Raw genomic sequence first — 24,697 nt, 5'->3', positions numbered from 1 at the left:
TAAAGTTTATTTGCAGTTCACAGTAGCAGAGGTCTCAGTCCATGTGAAGCCATCTCCATTTTTCTGGGCCCAAAGGGAGGCAGAACATGGAAGAAGAGTGTGGGAGAAGAAAATCAGCTCAAGCTGTGGCAACAGGAAGCAAAGAGAAACTTCTCACCAAGGACAAAGTAGATATATCAGGGACCCACCTCCTCCAGCCACGACCTACTGCCTACAGTTACCACCCAGTTAATCCCTATACATCAGGAATAATGCACTGATTACAGCCAAACTCTCATAATGCAATCATTTCACCTCTCATCTGGCCTGTATTGTCTTATATGTGAGCTTTTGGGGGACACTTCATATCTAAATCATGACAACATTCTATTTGTTTTATATAAACTTATAAAGAAAAACATTCCTTTGAGCTGATGTTAATTTTATAGAAGACATGAAGACTTATGATTATCAAATAACTTGTACATTAAAAAATATACATCTTAGCTTCAAATTCCAGGGTGCCACACTTTTACATGAAATCCAAATCTTGGCATCATTGTACCATGCTACATTGTCTTCCTCTGTAATTTTATTTTACTTATTTATTTATTTTTTAATTTTGAGAGGGTACCAGGGATTGAACTCAGGGCCACTCAACCACTGAGTCACATCCCCAGCCCTAGTTTGTATTTTATTTAGAGACAGGGTCTCACTGAGTTGCTTAGCACCTCACCATTGCTAAGCCTGGCCTTGAATCTCCTGTCTCTGCCTCCTGAGCCACTGTGATTACAGGCATGCACCACAGCCCCCAGCACTCTACTTGGTAATTTTAAAGAACAGACAAAAGTTTTGTAAGTTGAAGAAATTCTGTAAGAGACAAAATATTATTACTTGCTCAATGTCTTTTATTTCAAAATGTTTATAGTACTAATCAACATTTATTGCATACTTATTATAAGAAAGTGGAAAAAATAAGCTTTAAGGTGACTTCATGACATTTACTGACACCCTGAGAGGGTCTATCTGCAGAAAGTGAAGAAGAACCATTGCACAGAAGGACAGTATGATCCTAGGTTGGAGGTAAAAATAAGACAAACCGAGAACCAGAAGACAATGATCAAAATACTATGAGTTCATGGATGGAGTAAGGCCCTCGTTATCTATTTTTAAGAAAGTAAAAGCAAAAACAAATCAGACACATGCATTTATATATGTTAATCTGTGTTGGGTTTTCTGACTTGGCAGGCAAAGAGCCCACATATTCTCTATAGTTTACATGGAAAAGGGACAGACTTAGTGTAACAGTATAGATTTTCCCTAATGCCACATCAATAAGAATATGATTATCTAATTTATCTAACTGCTTATTGTTTTAAAAGAATAAATCTAGCAAGAATATATTCAAAGAGTGAGTTTGCTTTGTTTCTGGTCCCCATCTTTTTTTGGCTAGCATTCTAGTTACTGATAAATGTCCTCTCTTTGTTACAAGATGAAATCCAGCAGACACAGACCCTACACCCACCTAGATGATATCTCCCACCAGCAAGAACATACTCACAAATGTTTGTTCACTGAGCAGATATAAGGATAGCACTGAGATCATGCCTAAAATATAGAAAAAGCATCATGCCACAAAGATTCCTTTGAAATATTGGGTGCCCAACTTCAGTTCTGAAAGCCCTTTTAAAGTGAGCTATGTGACCCATTCAGAACATTTCAGAATGAACCATTTCTTAGGCATAAAAATAAAGATCATGAGCTTAAAACCCTAAACTTTAAAGGAAAATAAATGCAAAGTAAAAACACTGTCTTTTTGTTTACCTTTAAATCACTTATTTCATCTTTCCTGCATTTATTTATAACACCTAGTCTTATGAAAAAACATTAATGCAAATTATGAACCATAAATCTGAGACACAATGCAACTATTGATGAAAGAAAAATAAATATAAATGTGTACACTCTGGACACCTGACTACGTTAAGTAATTTTATTATTCAGTCAAATAAAAATTTAGCATTGCTGGCACTATTCTTCAAGATGCCTCTTTATTTGTATCAAATCCATTTTATTACATTAAAAATAGATTTATGTTTACAAAATATATAATATTTGGAGTGATCAAAATACTGGGTATTCAAAATTTGAAACTTCATAGATAGGGTAAAATAAAAGAAACTTTCATTTAAAATTTCTAAATAATTTGCACCTGTATTTTCCATTTTGTGTTTTCACAAAAATTGAAGCTGGAGCATAATGATATTGCTACTATTTCACATTCTACATTGCTTTATGGTCTGCATTCCTTAATGTTTATTCATTAGTTTGAATATTGCTTTAAAGTCATGCATAGAAGAATATGGTATTAAAGGAGTTTTTATTACATTCAAAACCATTTAAAACTGTGCTGAAAGTAAAAACAAAAAAATATCATTTGGCTCTAGCTCTTGACATATGTTTTCAAATGAATTCTTTGTTTCCTGAAAAGCAATTACAGGTGCAAGTAGTACTTTTCTGCCACTCAGATCTCAGGGTTTGGATGTACAGAAAAACAAAGTGGGAACTTAGCACTATAGTGTGCTGGGTTTGGAGCAAAGCTCAAGTACTTTTCTTAAATGGTCTCTTTGCAGAAAGCTTGGTGCCAGAGATTTGTGGTGACAGTGAATTCTATAATTTCATAAATATAACCACAGTAATGTTGGCTTTATGTGTCTTTCTGCAATACATTAAGGAGTCTCAGAGTACTCAAGAAAAGAGAGAATTATTACACTTCCAAGTTTTTCCACCTGCTATTAAACGAATGAGTTCTTTGTCCTTCACTAAATTATAAAAGTTCAAAGGCAAGGATTTTACAATCATATTCCTTATATTCCTTATGAAACCTTGGAAAATATTTCTCACACAGTAGTCAAAAAAAAATACTCATGTGTTAAAGATGCCATTTAATAGATTCTAGAACATACCAGTGATTCGGGAAGATAATTCATGTATAGAAAAATTACCTAATGAAACAAACAAACAAGTAATAAAATGGAGATGAAAGAGAGAAGCCATCAATTCCAGGTGCCAGTAAAAAGGGTGACTACCCTCACCTGCATATCCAAGGCTCTGCTCCCCAGAGCTCGGAACTCCTCCATGTCTCTTCCAAATGCTATTTGCTCAATACTTCATGTCCTGAATTCCAAGGTACTCACTTGAAACAAACCCAGTTGCATATAATTTAATACAAGAAAAATTGGATGGAAAGAAGTAAGGAATTGATGCAAGGAGGGAGGAAGTACTTTCCTACTTGACTTCTGCCAAATTTTGCTTCTTAATGAGGTGGATATACCAAACCAAAAATAAATAAATTAAACCAAGGGGATTGAAGTAAATTTTTTAAAAGATCTGTTTGCTCACAATGATTTAATTTGTGTATATCCGCAACAAAGTAAAGAAGGCATTGGTAATTTTCCATTAAGTTTCATCATCAAATTGAAGAATTGGGGTTTTCTGCACCACGATGAATGATAACTTCTCCTGCATCTTGCAGTCTGAGTTCTGTTTTCTTCCTACACTTCTTTAGTTCCCACTACTATGCTTTGCATTAATCTCTTTCATATCAATTTATTTTATATTGTTTCTAATTAGTGACCTCTTCCAGAAATGTTTTCATAGATATATATAAAATTAAGACTTTAAGTATATTTTCTTCATTTTCCTGGAGGTATTGGAGTGAAAAAGAAAAAAAAAAGAATGTGGAAGTTTCTATTCATTTAATACCATACCACTCTTCAAGTCTAATACTTCTTTATGACAAGAAGAAGGGAAAAGGAGGAGGAGAAGGAGGAAGAGGAGGAGGAGGGAGTGGAGAAAAAGAAGAAGGAGAGCTGCTATGAACTCTGGGAAACTCTTATGTGACACTTCCCGGGGAGTGTCCCCTCTTTCTCTTTCCCCCTCATTTACTGTTCCAGTTCCCAAGGCGAGGCTCTTTTGAGGTGGTATAGATGTCTTTCTATGCTGGCCTCCACAATGGAACACTCTGCTACTTAAACTGAGATTTGAGAGAGAAAATATGGTCATTAACACAATTCTACTGTGTGATTCCTAAATTATAGGCATAATTGTTACGTATTCAGGAGTGAATTTTCTCTGTGCATGATCTTGGGTTCTAAACAATGATTCATGTGCATCCATAATACATAATTATACACATCAATGAACATAAATAAATGGAAAATGTAAGTAGTGTTTGTGAATGTAGGGAAAGATTTCACCACACACATTTAATGAAATAAATAGAAAGCATATTACTGAACTTTTATTTTCAGAATATATATTGCTTGTCACATCCCATAGATGTTTATTTAGATTTGCTATATCAGGCCCTGGGCCTTGGAATAAAGATGGCATAATACTTCTCATTTATTAAGAGGCAAACTATGTAGGTCAAGGAATATGTGCCCAAGGGTTCTTCAGCATGAGTGACATCCAGGGAAATGTTAGAGTTCTGAAGCTAGCTAAGCATAGCGGGAAACCCGTGTGATCTCAGAAGAAGAGGAGAGAAACTACAAACCATATTTTTTTTAAAGTCTGAAGTTGTCTCATAGAGACCAAAGAATCAAACTATAGAATCTGCCTAAGGATTCATTAACAGAGTAATGGGTAGAAAAAACATGGTACGTATTTATAATTGAATACTCTTCAGCCATGAAGCAATAATAAAATTCTGCCATTTGCACCAACATGGATGAACTTAGAGGACATTATGTGAGTAAAATAAGCAGGTCAGTGAAAGCCAAGTGATCTCATTTGTATGTAGAACCTAAGCGAATGGATCACACAAAAGTGGATTTCCTTCAGTTGGTTGTAATGCATATCTGTTGAGAAAATATTTACACAAAAACACTTATTTTGCCATCAGGTAAAGAAGAATTTGCTTTATAAGAAATCAACAAACATACACATTATGGAATAATTTTTGGAATAATATGATGATGTATTTTAATAAGATTTTGATTCACATGCTAAGATGTCTTTCCTCATATAAAATAAAAATATTCCTAAATATGTAAAAACATTAAAATATGAAAGTTCATTAAATCCAATTGCCAACTAATTTAATAAATGGTGCATTAGTGTTCATATGTTTATCTGCCTTATAATTTACTATCAACAATCTAATTTTATGTAACATCCAACAATAGCTGATTTACAAATTTACTTCAAAGTACCTCTGAAAGCCACATTCATGATGATTATAGCTATGAGGAAAATCCTGGAGTTTCATCCCACCCATTACACCTCCACAGAAAGTCCTGGAGGAAGAATCGAACATAGTACAGATATTTGTTGAATGTATAAAATCATCATCCATATGCAGTATTATTACTGACTAATGTATTGAGTAATAGCAATGCATTAAATCCCTTTTATAATGATTTTGCTATGATGTGTAAATAATGTTGGGATTGCTGGGATATGGGAGGAAAACATAGAAAAAAAAGTGATATGATAAAATTACATAACCATTAATTTCTGAAGATAGGCATCCTTGAGAAAAGAAACAGTTGAAATAAAAGGATGGCTATTTCCAAAGAATTTCCCTTCCCTTCTAATTATACACTGAAAAATTGTTTGAACCTCCAAAAGATTGAGCCATCTCACTCATTGCAGTAATATTAACAATAACCACAATAACAGTAATTATTATTGTTTCATGTCTGGGGTTACCCAGTTAAAATGACTGATACCATTTGGCTATGACATATATCAAAAACCTTGCGTTGAATTCACACCTGATGTAAATCTGGCTTAAGAGATAAATGATTACTCAGGAACCTCATATCCTGTACTGATAAAGTGCCTGGCATAGCCAAGAAAGACCCTGGGGAGTTGAATGGGCTTATTCCTCTGAAAGTCAACATTCAGAAAGGAAAAGCTATGGACCTACCTCTGCAAACACGTAAACTATGATGTTTAGATGTGTACTGAGGACCTGGAAAGAAAGTGATGAGATCATGTTGTACTCAGCTTCGTTCACTTTGTTAAAACCACCATAACGTTTTGAAATTTACTTTGTAAGGTTGGGAAAAGATTGCCTTCGCATGATAACCTTGATGGAAAGCAGCAAATAGGCAGGAATATAGTTCGTTTTAGTAATAAGGATGATCTTCTCCAGTTTGCATGGAGACTGCCCCTTCATTATAAAACTGAAAAAAAAATGTTTTCAATAAGTAGAAGGCTTATATTACCTTGTTAGCAACTGAATAAAGGACTAACAATGTTTACAAAAATTTAAGCATGAAGCAAGAATACTTCTGTGTTACAGAAATAAAATGGTAATGTAGGAACGTAATAATAAGGTCACTTCTCAAAAAAACTAATGGACCCGAGGAAATGTAAAGTCAAATCGAAACCATTTAGTAGACATCTGTTTATTGAGTGAGAAATGACCAGGTATTATTATTGTTCAGCTAACACACACTCTGAGAAGCCTGAAAATCTACAGAAAAAAAAAAAAAGAAAAAGAAATAGAAACAGAAAAGATTAATGGACAAACCCTAAAATGTTGATTATGAAATCGTGCAAAATTATATACATCTGTAAAGAAAAGAAAGGTATTCTAAAATTTCAAAATGTAACTACACCTCCAAGTTGAGAAGCTGATAGCATTAGAAGCCACCATAAACAATAATTCCCTAAACCCAAAGTAATGGGGAAATAAGTTTCAGCTAGATCTGGCCATGGGATATTGTCACTAGAGGTGGGACTCAGAGATTGGATGCTTGTCTTGACAATAAGGAGAAAAACATCATCTTCGTTCTAAGGTAGCAATGGAAAAAACAACAACAAAAAAATGAGTCAGACACAAACCTCTCAAACCAGAACATATTTCTAAAACTGCGTTTACATAACAACTGCTTGGCCATCAGGGAATTAAAGCAAGGACTAAATCAAAGTAAAAACATTTGGAAAACATTGTGGAGCTGATTTGCAGTCTCTGCTCCCTAGACCTGTCTCATTACCATCTTTAGCATCAGTGATGGGCTGGGATACGAAGTGTGAGATGAGAGGGAACAAAGACCATCCAAAGTTGTTAGGGTCTGTAAACAAGTTAAGATGGCGCCTGGCATTTTGCCAGGGGGAGTGGTTTGTGAAGTAAGGGAGCCATTAAGTGTGGAGATTCCTTATTGGTTGACTGCTGTATCTAGTTTATGTTAATTAAGATAAGCTGTGGGGAATGTATATATACCCCTCCTGTCCTACAATAAACGGCTCCCACTCCTGCTGTATCAGTCTACACAAGTTGTTCGTCACCCCCCCCCTGTTATTTTGCTGCAGCCTGCAGCACAAAGTAAAATAAGCAGCGAAGACCCTCCATAAGGAGCTTGCCACTGCAGGGGAATGGGGCCCCACTCCTGGGTTTTACAAAGACTCCTAAAGGCAGGTAGGAGAGTGGGAATGTTTTAAAGGGGAGAAAAGCAAAAGGAAGGGATAAGTATGTCCCCTGGGGCAGCTGGAATTGGCTGGTATTAGTAGGTACTGTGCACTGATTGTTTAGAGGTACGTGATTTGTTTTCTCAGATCCTAAGTTGGAAGTGGGGAAAGTGGGCTGAAAATAAGGAAAGCAAGCAGGTTATTATTTTTCTTCTCAAGTTCTGTTCATATGTTACTGATTCCTAGAGTGGTAGTGCTCTGACTTTGGCTTCCCACATTGTCTACTGTCAAAGCTTTATTTTTGCCTTGGATGTGAAAGTTAAATTTTTAAAATAATCAATATGTTAGGTAGTTTTTTGGTTTTTTTTTTTTTAATAATTAGAGTTGGTACAGCTGAGCTTGTGGATTTTAGAAGTCATATTGACTACATATTACATAATTCCCAATTTCTGCTTCTGGTAAGATGAATATCAGTACTGAGTAATGTCTCTCCATGCTCAGCCTCATTGCTAAGATTGAAGTTTTCCTAAATACAACAAACACATATCAAGTAAAGAAATAAAAAATAAAATTTCACTCAGAGCAACATTTTAGGTCCATAGAGTACGGTTTCCTTCAAATTATGAAACTAATGCAAACTTTGCAGGAAACTTAGAAAGTACAATAGTGAAGAGGAATGAAAATATAACTCCTAAAACATGAGTTTATAATCTTCCTTAGTAAACCTGTTTTAGGTTTCAGTAATCAGTCGAGATTAACTTTAGGAGAAGGATGATTCCATAAAACTTCTAGGTCTGCTTTTCCCAGTGTCAATTGTTGGACACTCAGAGTAGGTCTGATCCTTTGACACCAAGCTGCTCTTCACATAGATGTGGGGATGACGGGGCACACTGTCTCTCTCATTGGCACATGGAGAGATCAAAGTCTCTTAGAAATACTGTAGTAGAGAAACCAGGCTATTATTTGGACCATCTGTGAGCTTACATGTCAGGTGAACTGGCCAACATCATAACTAGAATGTAGACCTGCAGCTGGCATCTGCCTGGGAATTCAACCCAAAGTAATCTCTGTAATAAAAGAAGGAAGAAATGATTACAGAAATTCCCACAAAGATACACTCAGAGCTTCATGATTTTAAAATTGTCAGAGATTTCCAGAGATAACTTTTCCATGTTTCACTACTGATATGAAATTTGTCAAAAGCTAATAGAAATAGAGTAAGAGAACCTTAAATATCCTCTAACAAGGAGAAAAAGGTGGAAAGAACCACAAATTGTGGTGGGAGGTGAGACCTTCTGTCTCCTAGAGAAGGAGTGACAGTCCTCCAGTTGCAAAGGGAGTCAGGTGGACCACTAACGGGTGGCCTAAATGGGGTCATGGCTTGAACTACTTACCCCGCTCCCGTATTGAATAAAATAGGTACCATTCTTAAACCTCTGAAGGATAACAGGAGGCCATTTAGTAAAAAACAAATTCTGTTTTCCAATAAAGAATAAATGTGAAATAAAAACATAGGTCTGAAATTTCATAGAATACAAATTTCAGAATATAAAAACTGGCTAGTTGAAATTGATTTTCTTTTATATCCAAAAAATAATTATTCAACTGATGCAAGAGAAACCCTGAGGAAAAACAATGGTGAAAACTCTTGAGTGCAGGAGTTTTATTAAGTCTTAGCATCTGAGCAGTTCAGGACTGAGCCCTGAAGAGAATTCGGAATGTGTGTAGACATGAGCTTCATTCTCACCCATTTCCTGCATCATAACTCTCTGAGCATCCAGATACGTGATTGCCACCCACACTCCTTCTGGGCTTACATCCTAATTTATATTTAATAGTACAGTCAGGTAACGTCCTGAAATTTTCTTCATAAATACTTTACTACTCTGTTCTGTCTTTCTCTTCTCATAAGAATCTTTTCATCCCAAACCAAGCATCTTAATGTTGAATGAACACCCTACTTGGCCAGTCTCCCTTTTCACTGTGGAGAAAGCAGCTTTATTTATTTATTTTTTTCCTGAGGAATTCTTTCCTTGACTTGTCAACTCATGATTGGTCTAATTATATCGTGTGCATTTACAAATAGGTAACAACAAATCACCCCACTATGTACAGTACAATGCACCAATACAAACCCTGCAGGGGAGTGTTATTATTCATGTTGCTGTGTTCAACCCTTTTTCCTGTATGCAGAGCTGAACTCTTCTCCATTCATAATAGGTGTGTAGGGCATCCCATAGATGAAGCTGCTCAAAATAAATATGTACTCTTTTTTTAACTTTTTACTTGTTTTCAGCAGCATTAAGAAATTTAAAAGAGTAAAAAAAAAATTACTTTTTCATAGTAGATCATATATTATTTTGTGAAGGAGGAAATTTTTCACAAAGTACACTTAAAACCCCAAATATACTGTTCATAAAGAAGTACAAGGTGGGAGAAGATGAGATGCAAATACCCTAAACTTTAAACCCCACTCCAAACAAGACTTACCCAAAACACTTCATAAGCAAATGACACTTGTCAAAAACAAATTGACCAATGGCCTGTCACATAGGCACAAGTATTCAGACCGTAGTTAGAATGTAAATTTTACAGACCAATAAAATTATAAATGAAATTATTCTGCTAAAATGTTTGATCCTTAGGCCAGCGCAGTATAATTCAACCTCAGCTATTTACACGGACCTTGTTGCCCTGGTACACTTCAAAGATTTGGGATGGTGAAAGGGATAGTGCACTTTCACAACAACAAGATGGATAGTAAATAGTTTAAGCATCAGGACGGCCCTGTGTCTGTCACAACTTAATTTTGCTGCTATAACATGGGGGCATCTAAGACAAAACACAAATTGATCATCAGTTTCTCTTCAAGTAAAACTTAACTTGCAGAATCAGACAGCAGGCTCTGTGTTTGTCCTGTGAGCACGGCTCTCCCACCTCTGATTAAGGAATAAAAATGCTTTGGCTCTGTCAAGAACTACCTGAGTTACCCGGTATTCTTTCTTGCATAATCATAGCTGTATTGTTATAAATATTGGATTGGAAAATCAAGATAGTTTGAATGAAATGTGTTTTCTAATAATCATTCCATTTCTAAAATATGAACTACCATTTTCCATGTGTGCTATGAGATTCATGGTGAATGTTTGTGGGGGAGAATATCAGGGTGCTCCACATACTTAGGTGACCATATCACCAAATATATTTGTTTTTCACAGATATTCAAGGAATATAGCATATTCTGGTTAAATTTGATGATAAGGCTTAATAATCAGATTGTAGGCTTCTGGAACACAGAGGTTTCATCTTTGTCAGATATTCCACATGGTACCTGGCACAGAGTAGTGTTTAATTGAACAATTACGATTTTTTTTAATCTTATATCTTTAAAAGAAACAGGAATATTCTGTTAGGGTAGGGAATAAATATTGGGTTTAATTTTATTTGACAAAATAAAACTATGTTCAAAATTTAAAGCTGCATAAACATAATCACAAAACAGTCAATAACCTAATACTAAACTATTGAAAAACTATTAAATAATATTATTTTATATGCTAGTTTTTCTTTAATATTCCATATTTAACTTGTTTTGGGTATTAATAAAATAAAAAAACAGCAAATCATCTGTAGCATTTTTATTAATCACCTCAAAAAGAGAAATATTCTTATGCACTTACTTTAAATAACTATAGGACAGAGAGATTGCTCTGTCTTGCTCATCAAAATTCAGACTTCAAGCTGCCCCTGAGATGCTGAGCTGTCTTGATTATTTCCACTCTGGTGTCTAACATGTACCCGATTCACCCATTAAGAGGCTGGCCCCTCAGACAACGTGTTTACATTGTTTCCATTATCTTTTGAAAAATTGCTATACAATCTTTCTGACAATCTTTTAAAATGACTAAAGAATGTAATGTCTAAATAGTCTTTTAAGGTAATTTGATGCATATGAAAAGAAAGATTATGAAGGGCATTTTATATGGAGAATAGCTGACTCTAGGTATCAATTATCTTGTCTTTCTATATTGTAGTTATATGTTGCATAGAAGCATGAATGCCTCTCTCTATTTCCCGGGGTTAATTTGAAATTATATATGTTGTAATTCTCCCAAAATTGTTTTTAAAATAATTGCTAATACATTCAAAGCAACTGAGAAAAAAATGCCAAAAGTACTTCTAAAAAAGAATAAGGTCTCAACATTGCTTATTTCATAGGAGGCATACAGAAACATCAATAGTTACCTTTATTAGTTGAATGTGTATCTACCTATAGGACTCATTAGGATAATTTAAATAATTTCTATTTTATCCTCATCATAATATGGAGAACACCAAAGATGGCATTGATACGGCATTTCAGGTCCTATAACTTTCTGTTTTATATGCACTAAAGTTCGTATAAATGTCAAAAATATGGTCAAGAGCCAAACAGAGACTGAGGAAACCTCAAATGGTTCTGGATTGGACCAGCCTCCCCCCTTCTTTTGGAGCTTGCTTGTGTCTAAGGGATGGGTACAGTTAGGACTCATGTCCCATCTGGATGGATGTTGAGGACACGGTGGGCACACAGCACAAGGGACAGTGCCGTCGCTTGCAGAAGTAAAGGAGTTAGGAATGAGAGATATGGCATGAGAGAGAAGTGTTTTCCTAGATAAGGGTCAAAATCCCTTATACCTCATGGGGATATTGATCCATTGTAGTCTGAAAACACTCTTTTTAATGTTACTTAAACCTAGGTTGAAAGGGATGCTATTGTGTATGACTCAAAAAATAAAAATAAAAAATAAACCTGTTTCATTAGTCCATTGATTTATTTGGCAGAGAGTTCTACTGAACATTTCTATTTTCTGGGCATGATTTTAGCACTAGGCTATAGAGTTTGAATGAGATAAAGAACCTAGTCTTAAAGAACTCATAGTTTAGGCAGGAAGAGACCATAGAAAAGCAATAATTCTAAATCCGGGTTTTCAGTACTATAGTATGTGCAGAGGGATATGTGAACAGAGGTGAGGGATCTGCTAGGAGGCAGCCTAAGGAGGGTTCAGAGAAGTGGTGAGCTAAATCTTGAAAGATTTATATGAATATCCACGTTTAGGGCTGGTTCTTGAAGGTCGAAAACAATAGGGATTTACTTTTGTTCGTATCCCATTTATTCAAACTATAATTTTTGTTCCCTAATTCCATAGCAAAATCTTGTGTAGTGAAACCCACTGTTCACTGATGTACATCTCTAATTTCTCTAACAAACACAAATAAAACCTTTTCTAAATATAAAACTCCCAAATTCAAATGGTCTTACTCTTACACTAATAAAGTTGAAATGGCTGATTTTTCTGATATTTGATTTTATCTTTCCTCCACCACCAAATTTTCAACAAATTATTCAGAAGAATTCACAAATTGCAAATAATTCCATAGCAACACCAGGTATTTCAGAAATAAATTGAAACATAACATGTTAAAGAATTTTCTAACAAATACAATATTTGGAGTTTATAAATTCTACTTTTGTAATCTTCAGGGAAAAATACAATAACTTTAAATTAGGTAGAGGGGAGTGAAGGGAGAGGAAGGGGTGTGAGGGTAGGAAGAATAGTAGCATGAATCAGACATTAGGCTATGTACATATATAACTATATGATCGGTGGGATTTTACATCTTGTGCAACCAGAAGAATGAAAAATTATACTCCATCTATATATGATGTATGTAAGTGCATTTTCTGTCATGTATGACTAATTAGAACTAATTAAAAAAAAAAGAAAAAAATTCTAAAGGTTCATATTCTGCCCTTGTCAAGTAAACATTGATAGAATATGAAAAAAAAATGAGGGATCAATGGTAACATTGATGGCATGTTTATCAAATTCTAGAAATTATTTCAAAAATATTTGGGATATTATTACAATACATATTTCTTAGTATTAGAAGTATGTACATTTGTATCATTGCCAGAAAACCACAAAGTTCCTGAGATTAGCTACTGAAAGTGGTACAACCTTGTATCCTCATTGGGACTGAAAATAGGTGTGAACTCCTGATGTTTGGTATTAATGGGTGGGGATAATAAAGCCTTCTTTTCAAGGAAAAATTAACATAAATAAAAGGGATTAGTATTAAAAACCTTAAAAATGAAATAAGTGCTCTTGTATTATAAACTGAACAGTCCTGAGTCTAGTTTAAATAGTGTTTTTAAATACTGATTACATTCATTTAGAGATTGAAAGATAGGCTGGTTGATACCATTTCACTATTTTTTTTTCCCTAAAAGGTTACCAGTTTACTTCAATTTTAAAATTTATTGTATTTATAGCATTCTACTATTATCTTATTTTTGTATTATAAATTTAAACACTATATAACATAACTGTGTCGTTTTAATCTAATTATCTAATATTGATAATGTCTTTTTCATAACAAACTTGGAAAGGTTTTTCCAATTGTTTTTACAAATATGAGAAAATATCTTGGCTATGCTAAGCCTCTATTTCATCTTTTCAGATTCTCTCTTTGTGTCCTTTCATGTGTATCTTCATTACTTCCTTATTTTTAAACGTGGACTCTGCTGTTGTTTTTCCAGTTTAACATTTTATGCCTATAGCTGTGGGCTGCCCTTAAGTGACTTTTTGCAAATTTTAAATTGCAAAATTGTCTTGTATCTAGATTTCTAAGTTTTTTAAAAAATGTTTTTTTTTTTTATTGTTTCTTAGACTCGGACATTATTTAGAGGTGAATATTTTCCTGTCACTCAAAATGAAGTTTTTCTTTTACCTGTTTTTGGCATCTGTTATAAGTTGCTCTGTGTCTTACTACTTGGCCAATTGTGCTCAGTTTTCTTTGTGTTTAAAAATTATTAGTAGAGTCTTTGATACTGTCAAGCTCATGACTAACACATTTCACATCTCTTTAAGCTTTTTTGTTTTTTAGGAAAAAAAGGAAAATCAACTGGGACATAAAAGGAAAGAGAAATAAAAACATGAAGTCAACTTCAACAAAATCAACCATCCCCATGAACTTCTGAATTTTGACATTAACAGTCAACATGTAACATATGTGGTTGTTAAGTTTTATATCTGTGACCAAAACACCTGACAGGAACACCTCAGAGGAGGAAAAGTTTATTTTTGTCTCAAGGTTTCAGGGCTTCAGTCTAGGATCATCTGACTCCACTGCTCAGGGCCAAGTATGAGGTAGGACATTGTTGGTGGAAGCCTGTGGTGGAGAAGCATTGCTCTGATGTTCATGACAGCCAGGAAGCAAAGAGTGGAAGGGAAAGGGATGGAGTGGGTAGAGCCATGACAGAGCACACTCCCAGTGACTCCCCTCCTCCACCCACAGCCCACCTCCTCCACTTACCCTCCAGTTAGTCCATTCACACCAAGATGAGCTCATTAGGTCACAGCTATCATGATCTAATCATTTGCCTCTGGCTATTCCTGCCTTAACACAGGGGCTTTGGAGGGACATCTCATATCCAAACCATGACACCACCGAAAAGAGAGAACTCTATATTGAATTAAACCCTAAGCTAAGTCTTAATGTGACAGACGTAATGAGACATGAGACTCAGTAATAAGAGGCATTTGGAGTCTCTGAGTCTATTCAAAGAGTCATAAGAATTCAAACTGTGCCATCCCTTATACAGGATTTGAGAAACATCTAGGAAGCATCCTCTTTCAGAAGAACCAAGTATTAAATTTGAGGAAATCTGGATTGAGCATAACAGGGAAACCAGAAATAAGGAAGACAAAAGGTTTCAACAATGGAAGGGATAAACAAGTGAGGAAGTGTACTGCCTTGGGAAGTAGGAACTGTGGTTCTCCTGGAAACACAGGTGGGCAACAAGCCTGCCTGAAGCTTTCAAGGGCAGGGAAAGGGAGGCCAAATGTGGAGCATTTCTTAACCAGGAAGAAGCAGGTGAGCTAAGCTTTTCCACTTCCCCTCTTTCCTGGTAAAGCCTCCTACTAATGCCAGAGAACATTCAGAAAGTCAACAAAAACACAAGAAGAAGGTGCCCTTCACCAGAGAAAAGTGAAACTAATATTGCACAAAAAAAAACTCAAAAAAAGTAAAAATAAACATATAGCAAATCACAGAATAGAATTCAAATAGTCTGAAAGAAGAATTTTTTTCTTTCTTTTTAAAATTTATTTCTTACATACATGACAATAGTGGAGTGCATTACATTCATAATTATCCATTCACAGCACAATTTTTTGTAACTATATAAAGTATGTTCACTCCAAATTATGCCATTATACATGAGCTCTCTTGTTTTTCTTCTTTTGCATACAATTCTATTTTGAGAGAGAGAGAGAGAGAGAGAGAGAGAGAGAGAGAGAGAGAATTTTTATTATATCTATTTATTTATTTATTTATTTTAGTTTTCGGTGGACACGACATCTTTATTTTATTTTTATGTGGTGCTGAGGATTGAACCCAGCGCCCCGTGCATAACCAGGCGATCGCACTACTGCTTGAGCCACATCCCCAGCCCACATACAATTCTTAATACACCTTTATACCACCATTATCATATCTGTGTTTGTATGTAAGGTATGTTGACACCAAATTCACATCTTCATACATGTATTTTGTATAATGATGGCCCTCTCAAAGAATTTTTTTTAAAAGAGACTTACAGACACAGGAAAATTAGAAAATGAAAAATAACATTCCATGTAATAAAATTAGAAGAGACATAAAAAGCAAATTGATAGCACATAAAGTCTTGCTGTTACGGTTTGGATATATGGTGTCCCCAAAAAACTCATGTGTGAGACAATGCAAGAACTTTCAGAGGTGATTATTAGAGTTGAGCCCTAATGGTGGGGAGTAGTTGGAGGCAGATAGGTTGTGGCTGTAGGACGCAGGTCACTGGGGGCATGACTTTGGGGGGTACTTTGTTCTGTGACCTCCGCTCTCTCGGCTTTCTGGCTGCCATGGCCTGGGGTGCTTTCCCCTTTCCATGCCCTTCACAGGATGTCCTGTCTCACCGTGGACCCAGAGCTATGGATCCCACTGTCTAGGAACTGAGACTTCTGCAGATACATTCTCCCCCCTCTAAGTTGTTCTTCTCAGGTACTTTGGTTCCTGACCAAAACTAACTGAAACAGTAATAATAATAAAAAAAAATAGACTAAAGAAAAAAAATGAAGAAAATAAACATGAGTGAAAAGGAAATAAAGTTTTCATCAGGGAAATGATGATCCAGAAGATGGGCAGAGTAGGTTATATTAAACCTGGTTATATGATTTGCGAGACTCGGTATAAAAATGAAAATCCTGAGCTTTTAAGATTTCTTCTGAGGTCTCTTTCTCAAGCAGTGACGGTGGTTTCATTTGCTATGGAATACTGTGCTCCCTTGGACTCAGGGATGCATGCGGCTGAGGTCCATTCAGACCCTCACAACCCTGATGCCCATTGAGGTAGGTTCACCCTCTTTTCAGCTCCTGTACCAACAATCTGCCTGGTGGGTTGAAAGTAACCATCCAGGTATACTTCTTCCTACCACCTCTTCTAACTTACAGCAGAGGGGTGATCCGACAGTCAGCGGTATGCTTACTCTCATCTGTGGGAACACTAGATCATGGGAAGAGGTGGGCCAGAGGGTCGTCCCATCAGTCACCTGCTCAACATACCATGCTCTTTCTAGCCAGGGAAGGAGGCAGGCAGCAGCCCCGACAGGCTCCAAGATGCAAAGATGCCTGTGTCTGTCATGGCTTTTCCCTTTTCCAACTCAGTCCTCTCCACATGCAGGGCAATGGCAGACATCTTGTAGGAGGAGGAGCTGGTAGCAAGAGCCCACTTAGGGAAGCAAGGAGGCTATGAAAAGTGGGACTCAGCCTTGGAGACCTCAAGGCCCCTATACGTTCTCCCTTGTTCCATCAGCCATCACTTGTAAAATACAAACTCAAAGATCAAATTATGAAGACATTTAAGAGGACCATTGCAGATCATTGAACTCCAAAGATCCTTCTGAGAACAGATCTTTGTACAATTGTACTGAGTGCACATGTACGAAGCTGCCCCTGGATCGGATGTTAATACAACTGGAAGTCCTCAAAGCAGAAAATCAAAGAAAGAGAACAGAATATGCCTTGCAAAGAATACCTAGACCTTAATGAGAAGAGAAAATCATTGAACCCACATGTTGGAAAAGAAAACGTGTAAATGACAAACCAGTTATTAGGACCCAACCATAAGACATATCCTAAGTAAATTTTATCAAGTTCCTCCTGAGAACAAGTAAATCAGACTGTCATCAGATTTCTGACAACATTATGCTATGCCAGAGGAAAAGAGAGCAACGTTCGTGAAGTGCTCAAGGAGAGGAAATGTAAGCCAAAGACTTTATATTCGGCTAGGCTTTCAATTACAAAGGGCACAATAAAATCAGTTATAAATATGCAAAACTTCAAGGAATATTCTGTGAGTCTTCCTGAAAAATTGATTGAAAATTGCATTTATGGTGACCAAAAAGACTCAGAGAAACTGTGGCATGTCTATTCTGTGTGCTTCCAGAAAATTGGAAAAGGCACCATGGAAGTTTTAATATTTTCCCTGAGGCAGTGCAAGCAGTACAAATCCATTTTACATTCAGTTATGAAGGACTTGGTCACATGGTCTCAGCATTCTGCCAAGACAGGCCCTATGTCCAGCTACGGTTCATTACATTGTAAGAAATAGAAATAAATACTTCATGAATAGCCGGGACACTAAGCCACTCAGGATTCACCAACTTTCCTTCTAGTCTTGTCAAGTTTGCTTTCCATATTTTGAGGTCATACTATTAGGTGCATATAAGTTTGGAACTACACCGTCCTTGCAAATTTGATATTTTGATATCTGTTTAATAAATTTTATTGTTAAAATATAAACATTAAAACAAAAGTTTTTTTTTTTATTTGAATACGATGGACCCCTGGAAATTTATGCTGTGCCAATGTTAGATTGACTTAAGTATTACCCTTAAGGAAGTTCTTCTCAATAATCAAGAAATGATTTTTTTTTTTTGGAATGCTCTCTACTGCAGAGACTATATTTTATTACATTGTCTAGAAAACATATAAAAGTAAATAAGATTTAAGTGAAATTTCTGGAAGACAGTATATAGGAAAACATTACCAAGAAATAGGGTTTATGTCATAAGTAAAGGGCTGATAAATTATATCTTTTAATTAAAGAGACCGTATATTTCCACTAATTATTGAAGTAACATATATCCTCTCTGTTAATAGGGTTAAAATTTTAAAACATTTCAGAAATAGACAGTTCTTAACTTTTATTTATGTTATAAAGAATCATTCTAATATGTATTCTTCACTTGGTTGTTTTTTCTTTTTTTTTTTTAGAAAGGCTTTAAATCAAATCAGTTACTAATTAATCATACTTTTAATGATTTCCTCAGGTAATGACATTTCCAGCAAATGTCAGAAGTACTAAATTACTAAAAGAAAAATTAGTAATGATTCTTAATTGGCCATTCATTCATCCTAAATCTATTTTATGTAATATGAAAATACCATATAAATTATATTTTAGAAGTGCAAAGTTTTCAATGAGTAGAAAGGAAATTGGTTCTCCTAAGAACCATAAAAAACACAGGGACCAACGTTTACTGTAAACAACTATGCAATGTTATATTTTGTAATCTTCATTTTTCATTATCCTCTACATTTTAATTAAATGTTTTTAAAATAAAATACTATAGTTCAATAAATCTGTAATTTTATTTTTTACATTAAAAAGGAAGGGATGTGTAAGTTTAAGTATTAAAGTTACTCTGCTTTTATGTTCAATAAAGTTTTGCACTTTTAAAATTGCTTCATAGCTTAAGGGAAATGCAAATAGAAGTATAGAATTATTTTAAAAACCAAGATATGTTGTTACACAACTTTTACTCATCTCAATAATAATTAAGTATTTGGTGATCACAAATTCATAATGATTAAACCTTGACAATATTATTGAGAAAACCTAAGTGCCTACATATAGATAGCACTATAGATATAGATAGCACTCAAAATGTTGGCTGTTGTTCTATTAAGAATGCCAAAATTATTATTAACTCATGTTTATGCTACATAAAACATATATCTATGTTCCTTCAAGCCAAAGGTATTGCAGTTCATATAATGCACTTGTTAGTATACAGTTTTCACTTAAAATATTCTAATATATAATGAAATGCAATCACAATCTAAAAAGTTAAAAAGCCAAGGGCCTATAAACAATACTCAGTTCAATAATTAAATTAAAGATATGATTATCCTTAAGAGAAACTGATCCAAACAACTGTATTCTTGGTGATATGATGCAATTTAGAACGTTCCAATTAATTAAATTTAACTACTCTATTGCTTCAATATCCTTGATTTTTTCTTTGATGTAATAAAACATCTTTGTTAAATTTTGTTAATGGAATGGCAGACTACTCACAGGCAACAATTTCTGTTTCATTTTAGCATATTGTTTTCTATTCAATTGACAAATGAACTTTTCCCCTTGATGAAAGTGTGGGTGTGTGCATCATAGCCACCCAATATATGAATCTATTCCTTTGTATGCTGGCAAAGCTTACATTGATCATTCATTATTTTACTCCTAAATATAAATACCAGACACCCATTGTCCTAGTCACCCTTGCAGTCTTGTAGACAAGGCTTTGAGGACTTCATTTTGGCATGGGAGCTAGGGGCTCCAGCACTGCATGTGTTTAATTCTTAAAAAAAGAAAAAAAAAGGATCAAGTGGATTTGCATCCACTTATTAGAGAGAGAACATTTGGCCTTTGTTTTGGGGGAATTGGCTTACTTCATTTAGCATTATCTTCTCTAACTACATCCATGTACCTGCATGCCATAATTTTATTCTCTTTTATTGCTGAGTAATATTCTCTTGTGTATGTACATACCACAGTTTCTTTATCCATTCATCTATTGAAGGGCATCTAAATTGGTTCCACAGTTTGCCTATTGTGAATTGCACTACTATAAACATTGATGTGGCTGTGTGCCTGTAGTATGCTGTTTTTAAGTCTTTGGGTATAGACTAAGGAGTGGGATATCTGGGTCAAATGGTGGTTCCATTCCCAGTTTTCTAAGGAATCTCCATACTGCTTTCCAGATTGGCTGCACCAATATGCAGTCCTACCAGCAATGTATGAGAGTGCCTTTTCCCCTCACATCCTCGCCAACACATATTGTTGCTTGTATTCTTGATAACTCCCATTCTGACTGGAGTGAGATAAAATTGTAGAGTAGTTTTGATTTGCATTTCTCTAATTACCAGAGATATTAAACATTTTTTTCATATATTTGTTGATCCATTCTAAATCTTATTCTGAGAAGTCTCTGTTCAGCTCCTTAGCCCATTTATAGATTAGGCTGTCTGGTTTGGATTTTTTTTGGGGGGGAGTGGTAAGTTTTCTTGATTTTTTTAGATATCCTGGAGAGATTAATCTTATATCTGACGTGCATGTGGAAAAAAATTTGCTCCCAAAATGTATGCTCTCTCTTCGCCTCATTGATTGTTTCTTTTGCTGAGAAGAATCATTTTAGTTTGAATCCATCCCATTTATTGATTGTTGACTTTATTTCTTGCACTTTAGGAGTCTTGAACATTCGACATCTCTAGCAATTAGAGAAATGCAAATCAAAACTACACTTGGATTCTATCTCACCCCAGTCAAAATGGCAATTTTCAAGAAGACAAGTAACAATAAATGTTGGTGAAGGTATGGGGGGAAAGGTTCGCTCATACATTGCTGGAGGGACTGCAAATTGGTGCAATCACTCTGGAAAGCAGTATGGAGATTTCTTAGAAAACTTGGAACGCAATCAACATTTAACCCAGTCATCCTACTCCTCAGTTTATAGCCAAAGGACTTAAAATCAGCACTCTACATTGATGCAGTCACTTCATTGTTTGTAGCATCTCAATTCAAAATAGCCAAGCTATGGAACCAACCTGGATGTCCTTCAACAGATGAATGGATTAAAAAAATGTGGTACACATACACAACGGAATATTACTCAGCCATAAGGAAGAATGAAATGATGGCATTTGCCAGTAAAAGGCTGGAACTGGAGACTGTCATGCTAACAAAATAAAGCAGTCTTCAAAATGAAACACAGAATGTTCTCTCTGATATGTGAATGCTAACCCTCAACAAGGGAGGGTTGGGAGGGGAAAATTAGAAGTTTGCTGAATTAGACAAAGGGGAACGAAGGGAAGGGAGGGGAATGGGAATGGGAAAGACAGTAGAATGAATCAGACATAACTTTCCTGTCTTCGTATATGAACACACAACCAGTGTAACTCCACATCATGTACAACCACAATATTGAGATCCTAATTGGAACAAATTATACTTATTCTATACATGTATACTATGTCAAAATATACTCTACTGTCATGTGTATCTAGAAAAAACAACAAAAAAGATTTCTCTTGATTCTGCTGTTAAAAAAATAAAATAATTAAAAAAATGGATGTGAGGCTGTGCAGGAGCAGGACTTGTGCAACTGCCCGTCTGTGACAGAATCAGCAAATGGCTAGCATTTCTGAAGGCCTCCTGTGGTTTAACACGTTCCTTGGTGAGAAGAAGGAATCAACAGAATTGTTCTAGCTCCCAAGAAAAGTTGTCTGTGAAGCCCTGTAGATTTCCAGAAGCTCAGTCAAAAAGACCAGAGTACATACACAACAGGCCTTCAGTCCTCAGAAAACATTGGAAGGCAAATTTATTTTAATAGGTAGAACTCTGCCTTACATAGCAGATCTAAGTTAGAGACACTTGTAAATTTCACATGTCCTTCATAATCTACAAAGCGGTAAACTACAGAGTCAGAAAATTCATGCATACTTTATTAATAGATTTTTTGAGTTTCCAGTTTGGTTTGAGCCTCTAATCAGGGGCTAGAAGTGCAGAAGTCAGCTCCCTTACCCCTTCCTGGCCAGCACAGTCTAAGTGAGACAGATGTAAGAATGTGCAATTGTGTAAGACCAGCTGGATACATTCAGAACTCATGACAGATGAACAGCTTCTAATGCAAGGTAGGGTATTGTGCCTGAGTCTCTGAAGTGTGCTGCACAGATGAGAAGTCTGATGTCTGAGAGTGCCAGGTGGCCGCAGCAGAGATAACAAAGCCACTTACTGGCATTTGAACCTCAGATTCCTACACTCTTCCCACAATGTTCCATTGCTGCTCCAATGGAATTTGCAATCCATCTGAAGCACAAAGTCCCAAGCTTTACCAATGGAAGGCGTTCAGTATGACTTTTCACATATCTCCTATCTGATAAATGAGAAAATTCTTATAATTTTTTTTAAAATATATAACTGTTACATTTTATATTTGCCTTTCCTGGTTGTATGGTGTATAAAGACATTCTCAATTTAACAGAATAATTAGAGTTAAAGAAAATAGTTCAGAAGAGTTAACAAAATTTACCAGGAACAGAGTCTTTAATATAACTTTAAAACATATAGTCAGTAGTGGAGATGGGTAAAATGGAGGAGGGGGCGTCCCTATGAGGGAGAGAACGTGTGCACACGCCTGCCTTCCTGGTTTTGCCTTTTCATCTCATGACTTCACTGCCACCAGAAGCCCTATCCTCCCCTCACCCTGCAGCGTAGCACAGGCAGGCTAACAAGGACACCTGATCCATTTTCCACTTACTTAGCATATTGAGATGAGGGGAAGTCATTAACTACAGCTTGGATTTTGCCAGGACACCTACTTAACTTTGACACCGCTGCACCCTCCCTGTAATTGCCTCATTGATCATTGCCTCCCGGTGTCTTTACTCCATGTCAGTAATGAGTGGACAGGTGTTAACGCCATTAGGCCAAGCCGTGTCTGAAAACCTGACCTTATACAAAGAGCTAAAGGACAGGAGGTGCAGATTCTACCAAAAGGTGAAGTCCTCCCAACAAAGGCTTCTGAGCTTGGATGTTAAGAGTAAACTTAGAAGGCAGAGGACCTTTCTCTCAGTGTTGACGGAGATGTAACTCTAATAGAAACTGTTGACCAGTTCCCAGGTGACAACTGATAAATCCCAGAGTGTCATAGATCTGACCATGGCTCTGTAGAAACCACGCACCCACCGCAAGTCATGCTAACTTTACAAGGCCAGACGAACAGGAAAGGAATTTCCAAATGGCCCCAAAACATCAAATAGGGGACCCTGAATTTGCCCAACCCCAAGTCCATCAGCATTCAGTCTAGTGCTCAGTGGGGTTGTTTTAGAGGCTAAGAAAGGCTGTTAATATTTTATGATGGAGGTTCTTGAAATTCTCTGCATGTTCAATTAAATCACATTTCTAGTCAGTGTGCCCTTGGAATGAGGATTTACTGAAGTTCCCAGGTGATTTTAATGTGCAGCCAGGACTGAGAATACCCACACTGTAGAGTGACGGAAACCACACTTCACAACCCTTGTCCAAAGACAGTCATCCAACACTATTCTAACAGAAGTCAGGACAGGCACCCCAGTGACGCCACCTTCTCTTGCCTTTCATCCACTCAGTCTTAAATGAGAAACAGAGCAATACATCATCCAAATAAACCAGAATGTCCATCCCTACTTAAGAGTGATAACAGAGGAGATTGAGTGGTTAGGAGGTTGACAGGTGGAAGAAAAGGAAGAGGGAGTAGATGCAGTATTGAGCAGTGACTTGGTCACGTGTGGAATTCTCTCCTGTGCACAGACTGAGCACTTAGTCATCAAAACCCTGTAAATAGCAGCATCAACACAGCCAGTGCAGATTATTATCTTGCAAGGCATGTGCTCATCTTCTGCCAGATAAAAGCAGATGAACTGAAGAAAGAATGGGAATTGGATCTTTTCCCTTTTAATATAAGGGAGCCCACTTTCTTCATCTTAATGAAGAGGTAGTCAGTTAGAGATGAAAGTGACTAACTATTCATGGCTTTCTGACTGTCATTTACATATAACTCGTAAGAAAATCAATTAAAATAATTTGATAAGTTCATCACAATCTGCTCAAAGAGTTTAATGTTTCAAAAACAAATATTTCCTTTGGTTGGCATACTTTAACATGAAGCAACCTTTCCTAAAGAAACCTACCAACAGTTTGCAATTTTCAGCACCACAATAATAAAAAGTAAATTAAAACAAAAGCACAATGTTAATTTCAAGCTCCATTAGAAACACAGGGTGGGGAAGAGCTACTGTTTCCAATTGAAAAGGATAAAATTAGTAGGGAACCAAATCCCATTTAGTCTTGAAAGGGGATTACAAACAAAAGGCAGTAAAAGAAAATATCA

Source organism: Ictidomys tridecemlineatus, chromosome 13, assembly GCF_052094955.1.
Source record: "Ictidomys tridecemlineatus isolate mIctTri1 chromosome 13, mIctTri1.hap1, whole genome shotgun sequence".
Taxonomy (NCBI): Eukaryota; Metazoa; Chordata; class Mammalia; order Rodentia; family Sciuridae; genus Ictidomys; species Ictidomys tridecemlineatus.
This window is presented reverse-complemented; position numbering follows the sequence as displayed.